Here is a 14,017-nt window from a genome sequence, read left to right as displayed (position 1 = left end):
TTATATAGTATCTTTCTTTGTCTCCTGTAACAGTCTTTATTTTAACATCTATTTCTTTTCTTATATGAGTATTGCTGTTCTAGCTTTCGTTTGATTTCCCTTTGCATGGAATACCTTGTTCCACTCTCACTTTCAATCTGTGTCCCTAGATCTGAATTGGGCCTCTTGTAGACATTATTTATATCAGTCTTGTTTTTGTATCCATTCAGCAGTCTGTCTTTTGTCTCTTTGGTTTGGGGCATTTAATCTGTTTACATTTGAGGTAACGATCAATATGTTTGTGCTTGTTGCCTTATTGTTAATTGCTCTGGATTTGTCTTGGTGGGTCTGTTTTCTTCCCTTCCTCTTCTGTTTTCTACTCTTGTTATTTGATGACTAATTTTAGTGTTGTGTTTGGATTTCGTTTTCGTTTTTATGTGTCTACTGTAAATAATTTTTTACCATTAGCATGAGGTTTTTATAAAACAGTCTATATATAAAACAAGATTGTTTTAAGTTGCTGGTCTTTTAACACGTTATTGACCAGAGACATATTAATAAAAGGCACATTAATATGTCTTTTGTTGCTCATGCTCAGTTGCTTCAGTCGTGTGTGACTCTTTGCGACCCCGAGGACTGTAGCCCTCTAGGCTCCTCTGTCCATAGGATTTCCCAAGCAAGAGTACTAGAGTGGGTTGCCATTTCTTCTTTCAGGGGATCTTGCCAACCCAAGGATCAAACCTGCGTCTCCCTGTTCCTCTCATAGGAGCATTTAAATACATTAAAAATATATATCCAGTTTCTAAAGCTACTGCCTTCCCTCTGACCGGTTCTTCTCTTGTCTTTGAAATTCTCTTCCTCCTCGACTCTTAAACTCCAAGACCTGTTTCCCCTCCAACCTCTTTGCCAGCCTTCTTCTCATTTACCTCAGCTGCTTCCAAATATCCATGTCCCTCAAGCACAGTTCCTCAGGACTCTTCTCACTTGCTCATGTCTTTTGTTACCTTAACATTATTGACTAGAGATATATCAATACATCTTTAAAGAGAACACTGTTAACATCATCATCACTGTGCTAAGTTGTTACAGCTTAAAATTGATCAAGGGCTAATTATACAATTTGTGATTGTCATTATTATTCACATTTTGGGCTGTTAGACTTTTGTTCCAATCTTGTGTATATTATAAATGTAAAATTTTTTAAAATGACACATGAAATTTTGAGTGAAGAATTTTTTGGTGAATTTTATGATGATACTTTCTCTGACTGTCCAAGTAGCATATGTACTGGTGTCCCAGAAGATGACAGTTCTTCAGAGTATAGTTCTGATTCGGACAGAGTGAATATTAGACCAATGAAAAGATAAAAAACCTTAGTGATTTATTCTGATACGGAAAGTGAAAATGAAACTCACGGTGCTGGAGAATGCTCTGCTTCTGCTCTTTCTGCAGAAGAGTGGATTGAAGACAACCTTTCATGAAAATTAGACGACTTTATAGGTGTTGTGCGGAGAAGGAAATGGCACCCCACTCCAGTACTCTTGCCTGGAAAATCCCATGGACAGAGGAGCCTGGTGAGCTGCAGTCCATGGGGTCGCTAAGAGTTGGACACCATGGAGTGACTTCACTTTCACTTTCATGCACTGGAGAAGGAAATGGCAACCCACTCCAGTGTTCTTGCCTGGAGAATCCCAGGGACAGAGCCTGGTGGGCTGCCATCTATGGCGTCACACAGAGTCGGACATGACTGAAGTGACTTAGCAGCAGCAGCATAGGTGTTGTGAGGTGTAACTATTGAATGTGATAACCCACAAAGTGTTTGTGAAATAAAAGAATTCATTCTTGGCCTGCTAAAAGAAAAACTGCTGGCCAGGGGAGTTCGTCCCCTGGTCAATAATGAGTTAATTTCAAAAGCATTTCCAGTATCCTGCATTTATCTCTCCTCTTCTCACAGTTGCTGGTTTTGATACCATACTTGCGTGTGGATGATTTTATACCTGTAGTGTATGTCTGCCTTTCCTGGTAAGCTTTTCCGTTTTGTAATTTTCTTGTTTCTGTGAAAGTGATAATCGCTCAGTTGTGTCCAATTCTTTTGCAACCCCATGGACTGTAGCTTCCAGGCTCCTCTGTCCATGGAATTCTCCAGGCAAGAATACTGGAGTGGGTTGCCATTTCCTTCTCTAGGGGATCTTCCTGACCCAGGGATCAAACCCGAGTCTCGTGCATTGCAAGCAGATTCTGTACAGTCTGAGTCACCAGGGAAGCCTAGTTGTGACCTTTTCTCTTCTGCCTAGAGAAGTTCCTTTAGCACGTGTTGCAAAGTTGTTCTGGTGGTGCTGGATTCTCTTAGCTTTTGCTTGTTTGTAAAGCTTTTGATCTGTTGAATCTGAATGAGTGCCTTGCTGGGTAGAGTATTCTTGGTGGTAGCTTCTTTCATTTCATCACTTTAAATATATTGTGACACTCCCTACTGGTCTGGAGAATTTCTGCAGAGCATTCACTCGATAACCTTATGAGAATTCCCCTGTAATTTGCTGCTTTTCCCTTGTTATTTTCAATACGTTGTCTTTAATTTTTGTCATTTGATTACTGTTTGTCTCAGCATGTTCCTTGGGTTCATCCTGTATGGGACTCTTTGTGCTTCCTGGGCTTAGATGACTTTCTTTTCCCATGTTAGAGAAGTTTTCAGCTACTATCTCCTCAGATATATTTTCTCAGGTCCTTCCTTCCTCTCTTCTTCTTGTGGAACCCCTATCATGTGAATGTCGATGTGTTTTGTGTTGTCACAGAGGCCTCTGGGACCTCAAGTCTTTTCATTCTTTCTTCTTTATTCTGTTCCATGGCAGTGATTTCCATCATTCTTTCCTCCATATCATTTACTGTTCTTCTGCTTCAGTTATTCTAGCATTAATTCTTTCCAGTGTATTTTTCTTTTCCAGTATTATATTGTTCATCTGTTTGTTTGTTTTTATTAGTTCATTTAGGTCTTTTTTAAACATTTCTCATATCTTCTTGATCTCTGCCTCCATTCTTTTTCTGAGATGTTGGATCATCTTTATTATCATTACTCTGAAGTATTTTTCATACAGATTGCATACCTCAATTTCACTTAGTTGTTCTTTTAGGGTTTTATCTTCTTCCCTCATCTAGGACATACTCCTTTGCAGTCTCATTTTGTCTGATTTTCTGTGATCATGGTTTCTGTTCTGTAGGCTGCAGGGTTATAGTTCTTGCTTCTGCTATCTGCTCCCGGGTGGATGAGGCTGATCTCGAGCCTTGTGCAGGCTTCCTGGTGGAAGTGGCTGGTTCCTGCCCACTGGTGGGTGGAGCTGGGTGTTGTCCCTCTGGTGGGCAGGGCCATGTCAAGAGCTATGTTTACCAGGCAGCTGGGCGGTCAGGAAAACTTTAAGTGGTCTGTGTGATGATGGATAGGGCTGTGTTTCTTCCCTGTTGGTTGTTTGGTCCGATACCATCATCAGAGTCTACAGGCTGTTGGGTGGTGCCAGGTCTTGGTGAGAAAGTGGCAGCCTCCAGGAGGGCTCATGCCAATAAGTTCTTCCCAGAACTACTGATGCCAGCGTCTTAGTCCCTGCAGGGAGCCACTGCTGAGCCCTGCCTTCACAGAAGACCCCTTAATACTAACAGGCCTAGCCTCTCATGAGATAACTGCTTTTTACACAAGGTCCTAGTATACACAAGACCTTGTGTGTGATCTCCAAATGTGGGGTTTCTATTTCCCCCAGTCCTGTGGAATTTTTGAAGTCAAACCCCCTACCCTTCAAAGCCAGACTCTCTGGGGGATCCTCCTACTGCCAGAACCCCTAGGCTGGGAGCCTGATAGTGGGGTTCAAAACTTTCAATCTTATGGGAGAACTTCTGGGGTACAATTATTCTCCAGTTTGTAGCTTGCGTGGGATGTGGTTTTACTGTGATTGTGCCCCTCCTACTGGCCTGTTGTGGCTTCTTCTTTGTCTTTGGATGTAGGACTTTTTTGGTCGGTTCCAGGATTTTTTTTTGTTGTTAATAGATGTTCTGAAATTAGTTGTGGTTTTAGTGTTTTTGTAAGAGGTGGGTGAGGCTTATGACCTTCTACTCTGCCATCTCGTCTCCATCTAGCACATAAAATTTCAATGATATTTTTAAATTAATTAATGGACTAGGGATCAAAAAAGACTACTTTCTTCAAGTATTTAGCAAATAATTTTGATCCTTTAGAGTCAAATAATAGCTCATTATATTTTGCAAAATGATTTATAATAACATGCTATATTTTCATCCACACTTACTCTGCAAGGGTGAAGAAAATGAGTTCTGAGGATCTTAAGTGACTAGTCTAGAATGCTACAAGTAGTACGTGACAGAGCCATAATAAGCCCAAGTTGCTGGGAATTCATGTCCTGATATTACTGCTTCCTTGGGCTCTTGAGCAAGCCCGTCCTACTCACCTGCTCAGCAAAAGTTTCTCTCAGATCCTAAAAATAAAAGGATTTCAATAAACCTTTCTTAGGGAAGTGCTGAAAACTATTCTTTTCCAGACCTTTTCTTTCTTGCCTTTTTTTTTTTACCAATATGTTCTTCTCACCCACCATTTTTATGAAACCAAACAGCACTTTCTGTGGTGAACACAGTTGTAACTTTGCAAGTGCTTTCTTTTTGAACAGATGAAGGAACAGTGACTGTCTTCAGGGAATCTTGTTTGAAACCTCTTGATTGCAGAGTGCCACATTTCTGAGAAACAGGAGCTAAGGTAATTCAACTCCTGGGGCAGTTTGATTTGAAATGTTTAGACTGATGAATGCGAGTGCACAGCATTCTCCCTCTGGTTGGTGGGGAAGAGAGAACGGAAACTAGAAGCTTCCGTTTAGCAAGAAGCTAGAAGAGGCTGCTTGGGAGGCAGCAGAGCTGTTACTTGCTTTCTTTCCAACTGTGTTCTGCCAGCTCCAGTACACAGTTGTTTCCTATTTAGAGCAGATGCCTTTTGTACATTTCGGGTTTGTGGAGAGAGATTTTCAGATACTCAGATATAATGGGGCATTCACACATTCAAAGACCATTTAAATTTGTCCCCAGGGCATGTGGTGATGGTGCCAGGAGCACACACTTGCCTAGAAATGGTCATGGAAATACAGCCTCTGCCAACGTAGGGTTGGTTAGGCAAATCAACCTGCACATGCAGATTTCTGCTCTGACCAGTCAGGATGACGTTTAGCTAGCTTCTCTTCCAGAGCCCTTCTCTGGTTACCTCACTACAGACACCTGGATTTAAATTCCATTTCCAAGAATGCCCTTCCTCATTCCGATCCTTAGGTCATTGCCTACTTTCTTTATGCCAGCAGTCCTGAAAATCTATCAATATTGCAAATCCAAGCTTGGGAGACCCTATTTAAAAGATGCCTTATTGCTCCTCGGATAAAATCCAGATCAGTTAATCTTTCTGTATGCGACCTGACCTAGAACTAACCATTGCCTCATGGTCAATTAGTTCTTCATTCCCTCTCATGCTGCTGATATACGCAATGCTTGGCAGGGCCCTGAACATAAATAATCGTCTGACTGTGTCTTTGCACACGCCACTCTCTTCCTCGCCACTCTCCTTCCTTAGTCCATTCACTTATCCGTCCACATAACTAAGTATCTTCTCCTTTGGGAAGCTTTCTCTGATGTCTAATCTTGCCTACCCTTTCAAGAGTACTCTAGAATTCTTTCCAAAACAGTACTTACCATGTTTGTCGTGTACAAGGTAAAATTGAAAGTCACAATCCACAAAAATATTTAAAAAAAATTTTGGAAACTAGAATTGTTAAAATATGGTATCAGTTTTCTTGCCTCTCCCATTAGAACTATTGAGGGTAACTATTCTGTCATTCCTTTGCATAAATTAGTTCCTACCATTATATCTGGTTAACTTTGGGATCTTGGTAATTATTTGTTCTTTAATAAGCATATGAGATTTTATGGGTAGTTAACCAGGTGATATTTCTAACGTGTCCAGATGTGATACACAATAGAGCTAAGAAAGCTGGTTTTTATCACTACTAAAATTTGGGGGTTAAATTCAATTTTCCCATAAAAGTTTTTATATAACTCTAGAAAGAATAAGTCATTTCCTCAATCCTGAGGATCCTCATTGTTCAAGGCCATCTGTGGGAGGATCTTTCACATATGTAGTCTAGTGTGATGGTCACTAATCTTTATGGTGGAGAAGTGGTCTTAAAGATTTACAGATGAAAAGAAGCTTGGAAAAGGAAAACAGATTGAAAGATACCGTGTTAAGTAGTAGAGACACATTTCAAATCCAATACTCACATTCAAAGTCATTAGCTTTTATATCATTTCTTTGTCTCTTTCCACCATCCAGTGGTTCCCAAAATGTGAGCTGTCTACAAGAGACTGATATAAAGGAAAATCGTTAAATAGGTCTGAATCTCATTCTATTCCATTTCTTGTTCAATACTTTTGTTGTTGTTCAGTTGTTCAGTCGTGTCCAACTCTTTGCAGCCCCATGGACTGCAGCAAGCCAGGCTTCCCTGTCCTTCACCATCTCCTGGAGCTTGCTCAAACTCATGTTCATTGAGTCAGTGATGCCATCCAACCATCTTCTTCTCTGTCATCTCCTTTTCCTCCTGCCTTTGATCTTTCCCAGCATCAGGGTCTTTTCTAATGAGTCAGCTCTTCACATCAGGTGGCCAAAGTATTGGAGCTTCAGCTTCAGCATCAGTCCTTCCAAAGAATATTCAGGACTGATTTCCTTTAGGATGGACTGGTTTGATTTCCTTCCTGTCCAGGGGACTCTCAAGAGTCTTCTCCAACACCACAGTTCAAAAGCATCAACTCTTTGATGCTCAGCTTTCTTTGTGGTTTAAATCTCACATCCATACATGACTACTGGAAAAACTATAGTTTTGACTAGATGGGCCTTTATCAGCAAGGTAATATCTCTGCTTTTTAATACATGGTCTAGGTTTGTCATAGATTTTCTTCAAAGGAATAAGCATCTACTATTTCATGGCTGCAGTCACCATCTGCAGTGATTTTGGAGCCCAAGAAAATAAAATCTGCCACTTTTCGCACTGCTTCCCCATCTATTTACCATAAAGTGATGGGACCATATACCACGATCTTAGTTTTTTGAATGTTGAGTTTTAAGCCAGCTTTTTTCACTCTCCTCTTTCACTTTCATCAAGAGGCTCTTTAGTTCTTTGCTTTCTACCATTAGGGTGGTATCATCTGCATATCTGAGGTTATTGATATTTCTCCTGGTCATCTTGATTCCAGCTCGTGCTTCATCCAGCCCAGCATTTCATATGATGTACTTTGCATAGAAGTTAAATAAGCAGAGTGACAATATACAGCCCTGACATGCTCCTTTCCCAATTTGGAACCAGTCTGTTGTTCCATGTCCAGTTCTAACTGTTGCTTCTTGACCTGCATACACGTTTTGCTGGAGGCAGGTCAGGTGTTCTGGTATTCCCATCTCTTGAAGAATTTTCCACAGTTTGTTGTGATCCACACAGTCAAAAGTTTTAGCATTGTCAATGAAACAGAAGTAGATGTTTTTCTGGAATTCTCTTGCTTTTTCTATGATGCAGTGGATGTTGGCAATTGAATCTCTGGTTTCTCTGCCTTTCTAAATCCAGCTTGAACATGTGGGAGTTCTTGGTTCACGTGCTATTGAAGCCTCTCTTGGAGAATTTTAAGCATTATTTTGTTAGAGTGTGAAATGAGTGTGATTGTGTGGTAGTTTGAACATTCTTTGAGATTGGAATGAAAACTGACCTTTTTCAGTCCTGTGGCCACTGCTGAGTTTTCCAAATTTGCTGGCATATTGAGGGCAACACTTTCACAGCATCATCTTTCAGGATTTGAAATAGCTCAACTGGAATTCTATCACCTCCACTAGCTTTGTTCGTAGTGATGCTTCCTAAGGCCCACTCGACATCACATTCCCGGATGTCTGGCTCTAGGTGAGTGATCACACCATCATGGTTATCTGGGTCATTGAAATCTTTTTTGTATAGTTCTCTGTGTATTCTTGCCACCTCTTCTTAATATCTTCTGCTTTTGTTAAGTCCATGCTATTTCTGTCCTTTATTGTGCCCATCTTTGCATGAAATCTTCCCCTGGAATCTTTAATTTTCCTGAAGCGATCTCTAGTTTCCCATTGTGTTCTTTTCCTCTGTTTCTTTTTCATGTTGACTGAGGAAGGCTTTCTTACCTCTCTTTTCTATTCTTTGGAACTCTCCATTCAGATGGGTATATCTTTCCTTTTCTCCTTTACCTTTCGCGTCTCTTCTTTCCTGAGCTATTTCTAAGGCCTCCTCAGACAGCCATTTTGCCTTTTTGCATTTCATTTTCTTAATCAGTCCTTTTAAAACATATAAAGTAGATACTCTCACTTTGCTTCACACGTGGGCTGGCAGTTGTGCCCAGTTAGGCTACTTCCTTTGCATTGATAGATGTCCCCCATGGCTCAGTGGGTAAAGAAACTGCCTGCAATGCAAAAGACACAGGAGACGCAGGAGATGCAGGTTGGATCCCTGGTTTGGGAAGATCCCGTGGAGGAGGAAATTTCAACCCACTCCTGTATTCTTGCCCGAAAAATTCCATGGACAGAGTAGCCTTGTAGGCTACTGTCCAAGGAGTTGCAAAGAGTCAGACATGACTGAGTGACTAAACCCACAGACACACACACACCATAACTTAATGCTCTTTAGCTTCCTCTTATCAACTCAGTGAAGGAGTACAGTTTCAAAGATACATGGAGGTTGTTTGAAGGCACAAATAATGTTTGAACCCCATACTAACAAATGTTCTTCCTTTCCAAAGACTCCTGGAGAACTTACGCATAAAGAGCAATACCCTCACTTATTAACTGGGTCATGACCCATAACACCACTGATGTACTGCTAGAGTTTGAGACCTAAATGTCCTCCTTATTTGTCAGCTAAACCTCATCAAAGCCTCATGATTGCATCACCTACTGGAGGCCCCATAGTACAGAAATTTGAAGTAATAGCCAGCATTCTCAGCCAGATGCAGAGGGAAATGTATGGGTACGTGTCATATATGCACAAAGTAGAATAGTTGGCGATGCACAGGCTACTTGGCTTAGCCAACTAGTACCCTCATGTGCATGGGTTTTATTTTCACAATGACAATGCTCTTTTATCTACCCCATACTTACATATAATGTACCAAATGGCAGGCATTGATCTGAGTACATATGCATGCTAAGTCACTTTAGTCGTGTCCAACTCTTTGTGACCCTATGAACCACAGCCTGCCAGACTCCTATGTCCATGGAATTTTTCAGGCAAGAATATTTCAGTGGGTTGCCATGCGCTTCTCCAGTGGATTTTCGTGACCCAGGAATTGAATCTGAGTCTCTTAAGTCTTCTGCATTGAAAGGCAGGTTCTTTACCACTAGTGCCACCTGGGAAGCCCCACTGATCTGAGTATTTTGAGATATTAACGTAATAACTATATGTGGTAGGTACTACTAATATTTTATAAATGAGGAAACTTGGGCACATTAATTTCCCCAAGATTACACAGCTAACAGCAGAACTAGGAGTCACCATCTGACATTCAAGCACCAGTGATCATCTTGTGACTGACTGAGCTAGGATCAGTCAGATTATCCAATGGTGTTCCCCTTGATGGACTCAGAAAGGAGTAACACAGAGAGATGCAGAAGTATTCTTTGGACCTCATCTAGTGGGAATAAGAGAAAGAGAGAGAAGGTTCAACTCCATTCATCCTCAAACACCGCAATCTGTATACCAGGTCATTCAGCATTTCTCCTACTGTAAGATCCCCAGTTTCATGAGCTTTTGACACCAATGATTTGTGACCACTAACTAAATACCATGCCCATTAATGAGATACCAGTTCTACACATAGCTACTAACTTTTGATTTAAATTTAGCTATGAGAAAAAATATAGATGTTGTAGAATTAAAAGCATTTGTACCTTGGAGAATTTGTACAAGCTTTCTTGCAAAATAAAAGGATTTACTTGAAGGCAGATCAATTTTTCTATTCTGTCTAAGAATTTGCTATTAAGATATGGGGGAAATCACTGTAGGAAGCAGTTTTTAAAATAAGGAAATTATACATCCAGGTTTATACCCATTAATCCCTGGACAACTGTTAACATTGCTCCCTTTCACCCTCAAAAATGTCCTGAGTTGGATGATAAATGGCTTAGCTACTGTCTCCAAAAACACTCCTGTCCAGGACTTTACTCTGAACTGTGACGAGTGACAGCAATACACAGGTGGCAGACTGGAAGACACAGGTGGCAGACTGGAAGACACCCCCCACCAAAGATTTCAGAAATTGTATTTTACTCCACCTTGAGGGAGATACATAAAAATTATAATATAGTACAACAAATGCCAGGATAGAGATGCTGAGACATGGTACCTGGAGAGTAGAGAAGAGGTACTAAAGCTCGCATGAAATGTGAGGGCTCAGAGACTGTTTCTCAAGAAAAAACACTTTACCTGCATATTAAAGTTTTGTAATTTTTAACCAGTATCTGAGGGTCTGTTGAAAGGTAAACTTTCAAAGCAGAGAAACACCAAATGAAGTTTGATAAGATTGAGAGAGAGAACACATAGTGGTCCAGAAGCACAGAATCTGGAATCAGAGAGTCAGATTTTGAATCCCAGGTCTGTGAAATTCAAGCTGTGTGACTTTAGGAGGTTATTGAACCTCTCTGAGTCTTGGTTTCTTCGCGGATAAAATGGAGATCAATGGTATCTAGGGTTGTTGTGAGTCTTTAATAATTTAGTGCATATAAAAACCTCTAGATATATAGTAAGTGCTATAAAAGATTGGTTGTTACTGGTTTAATAAGACTGAAATATGTAGAGTGTCTGCATATGAATATAAGCTGGGACGGGAGAGCAGTTTCTTGTGTGACATACCCAAGGAGTCTGCACTTGATCTGGAGGAAAACAGCGATTATTGAAGGGAGTGACATACAGAGGAGTGATATGATCAGATTGGATTTTTAAAGATTAATCTTTCTTGGAAATCTTTCCTTTGTTGAGGATGGACTGGAGTTGAGATGAGCAGGAGGCAAAAGGAAAAGTTCTATCACAGTCGATTACAGGTGGCAGTAAGGAGGAGAAGAATACCCCTGTTCTATTTAGGAAACATTTAGGCAGCATCACCTAACTCCATGTCAAAACCTTCGCTGCAGTGGAGGCAGATCCTTACCATGAAAGCTTCTTAACTAAATTAGGGGTGTAGAGATGAAATTTGAGCCAGTAATACTTTGATGCAAAGTAATATTTTAGCATCTATTTTTATAAAGGTTTCACTGAGGGGTGACTGAATGTTAAAACTGCGAAGAACTTCAGCCCAGTGGCTGTCTGACTGACTACTATTAACATCCCACACAATACCAATCCCCAGGCCCCACACTTGAGCAATTAAGGAAGGGGCTCTGGAAGTGGGACTCGAGCTCTGATGTGTCTTCAAAGCTCCCCAGGTGACCTAAATGGGCAGTCTCCGCAGAGAGCAACCACCGATCTCATCCAGCCTCCCCGACTTCTTTCAGAATGTGGGTGGCACTCATATTACCAGTCTGACCTATAAAATGTAAATACTGTTTCTAAGGTAAAGAATAATGTCAATGCAAATTAACCCCCAAAGCAAGAGAATAGGAGATGTGGGTTTGATCCCTGGGTCAGGAAGATCCCCTGGAGGAGGGCATGGCAACCCACTCCAGTATCCTTGCCTGGAGAATCCCCATGAACAGAGGAGCCTGGTGGCCTACAGTCTGTGGGATCGCAAAGTTGGACATGACTAAGCACACGAGTGCACACACACGTACACACACACAAATTTATAACTAGATTAGAACTTCTTGGACACTGAATATAAAATCATATTTTGTAATAAATGTATGCTGATGCTAGAAACTGGGAGAATACATAAGACATGGAAAGAAAAATTTTAAATAAGAAAACCAAGAGAGGAGGAGATTTATGCAAACAAAAGAAAATGAGACCACACATGCATTCCAGTGACCTAGGGTGGGCAGGGTTTACGAAGCTATGCATACTCGTATCTTCCCCTGGGAGGCAGAGAAAAAGTAGTTAGGAGAAAACAGAAAAGACTGGAGATAAGAAAGAATGCCCTGTGAAAGCAAGGGGTTGTGTCTCTCTTCTTCACTCTTGCATCCCCAGCATGGAGGGCAGCACTTTGCAAATAAACTAGTTCCATGCCTTTGCTAAGGGCTAAATAAGAGGAAGAAAGGAACAAATGAAGGGAGCAAAAGAGTCGGGCAGAGTCATGCATTCACTTTTTCTTATAGGCCTATTAATTCCTTCTGAATGGCCTCAGGGGTGAGAAAATAATTTTCAAGATGTTCAGTTCTTCTGATATCCCAGTCTTTCTCTTTCTGCCAGAAGCAGCTTTCTTTAGGAGAGGAATCAGCGATGGTCCCTGTCCTGGGTCTGATGCGCTGTGTAGGGAGGACGTTTACTGATGCTCCATGTGTAAAAGTTGGGGCCTCAGTAGAGAATAACTTCTGGATTTAAAATCACACCGTGTTGCAACTTGTGTGACCTGAGGCCAAGTCCTTAACTGCTTTATCAACAGATTCCTTACAGTGGATATTTCTATGGAATCAGTGCTTGAGTGCCCTGTCCCACACTCCCTCCAAATCCTACTGACATGTTGGGGCCCTAATATAGTAGTATTTGGAGGTGGGGCCTTTGGAAAGTAATTCAGATTAGATTACAGCATGAAGGTATTAATAGATTCCTCTTCATGGGATTAGTGAAAGTCACGCAGTTGTGTCTGACTCTGCAAACCCATGGATTATACAGTCCATGGAATTCTCCAGGCCAGAATACTGCAGTGGGTAGCCTTTCCCTTCTCCAGGGGATCCTTCCAACTCAGGGATCAAACCCAGGTCTCCCACATTGCAGGCGGGTTCTTTACCAGCTGAGCCACCAGGGAAGCCTTCACAGGATTAGTGCCCTTGTAAAAAGAGAAAGAGACAGAAGCGTTCTCCCTCCCCGCCCCCTCCACTTTCTCGCTGTGCCTGCACTAAGGAAAAGCCTGTGAGGGCATGAGAAAACAGTTGTCTGTAAACCAGGAAATAGCCCCTCACCACAGGGAATCTGCTGGCACCTTGATCTTGGACTTCCCGGGCTCCAGCTCCTGCCCTGTGGGCCTGCCTGTAGTCCCATTGTGATCAAAGACTGGGAATCAGACCTTTTAAGGTAATGCTGTTGTTGTTCAGTCATGCCCAACTCCTTGCAACGCTATGGACTGCAGCACACCAGGCTTCCCAGTCCTTCACTATCTCCCGGAGTTTGCTCAAACTCATGTCCATTGAGTCAATGATGCCACCCAACCATCTCAACCTGTGTAGTCCCCTTTTCCTCCTGCCCTCAATCATTCCCGGCATCAGGGCCTTTTCCAGTGAGTCGGCTCTTGGCATAAGATGGCCAAAGTATTGGAATTTCAGTTTCAGCATCAGTCCTTCCAATGAATATTCAAGGTTGATTATTGACAAGGTTGAGGATTGACTGGTTGGATCTCCTTGCAGTCCAAGGGACTCTCAAGAGTCTTCAACACCATAGTTCACAAGCATCAATTCTTCGGTGCTCAGCCTTCTTTATGGTCCAACTCTTACATCCACATGACTACTGGGAAAACCATAGCTTTGACTAGATGGACGTTTGTCGGCAAAGTGATGTCTCTGCTTCATAATACTCTGTCTAGGTTTGTCATATACAAGTGTTCCTGTCCCATTTGTCAGGCGTCCAATCCTGTACAAAGTGATACATTTCTTATAAAGAGATTGCCATTCTTACTTAGAATATAATCGGATAAGTAGGAAATATTATGACTGAAAAGAAGCTTCTTTCTTTCTTTAAATATTTGCTTTAGGGGTCTTGATTGTTCCATGAGCAGTTCCAACATGTGGCAGGGAATGGTTATCAGTGGGGGACTCAGATCTTTCTCCTGGATACAGATGTGCTAATGATTTAGAGTTTATATACAGCAA

General features: G+C 41.5%; 1 protein-coding gene and 1 long non-coding RNA gene across 3 annotated transcripts in view; one reads left to right on the top strand and one right to left on the bottom strand.

Moving 5' to 3' along the window:
- Positions 1 to 14,017, top strand: part of GRM5 (glutamate metabotropic receptor 5) — a 660,867-nt gene that overhangs the window by 378,280 nt on the left and 268,570 nt on the right. The window lies entirely within an intron of this gene.
- LOC148773898 (uncharacterized) overlaps positions 1 to 14,017 on the bottom strand; it is a 66,854-nt gene that overhangs the window by 50,848 nt on the left and 1,989 nt on the right. The gene's annotated exons all lie outside the window — the stretch shown is intronic.

Source organism: Moschus berezovskii, chromosome 25 (assembly GCF_049115385.1).
Source record: "Moschus berezovskii isolate FMDL1 chromosome 25, NW_MosBer_1.0, whole genome shotgun sequence".
In the NCBI taxonomy this organism is placed as follows: domain Eukaryota; kingdom Metazoa; phylum Chordata; class Mammalia; order Artiodactyla; family Moschidae; genus Moschus; species Moschus berezovskii.
This window is presented reverse-complemented; position numbering and strand designations above follow the sequence as displayed.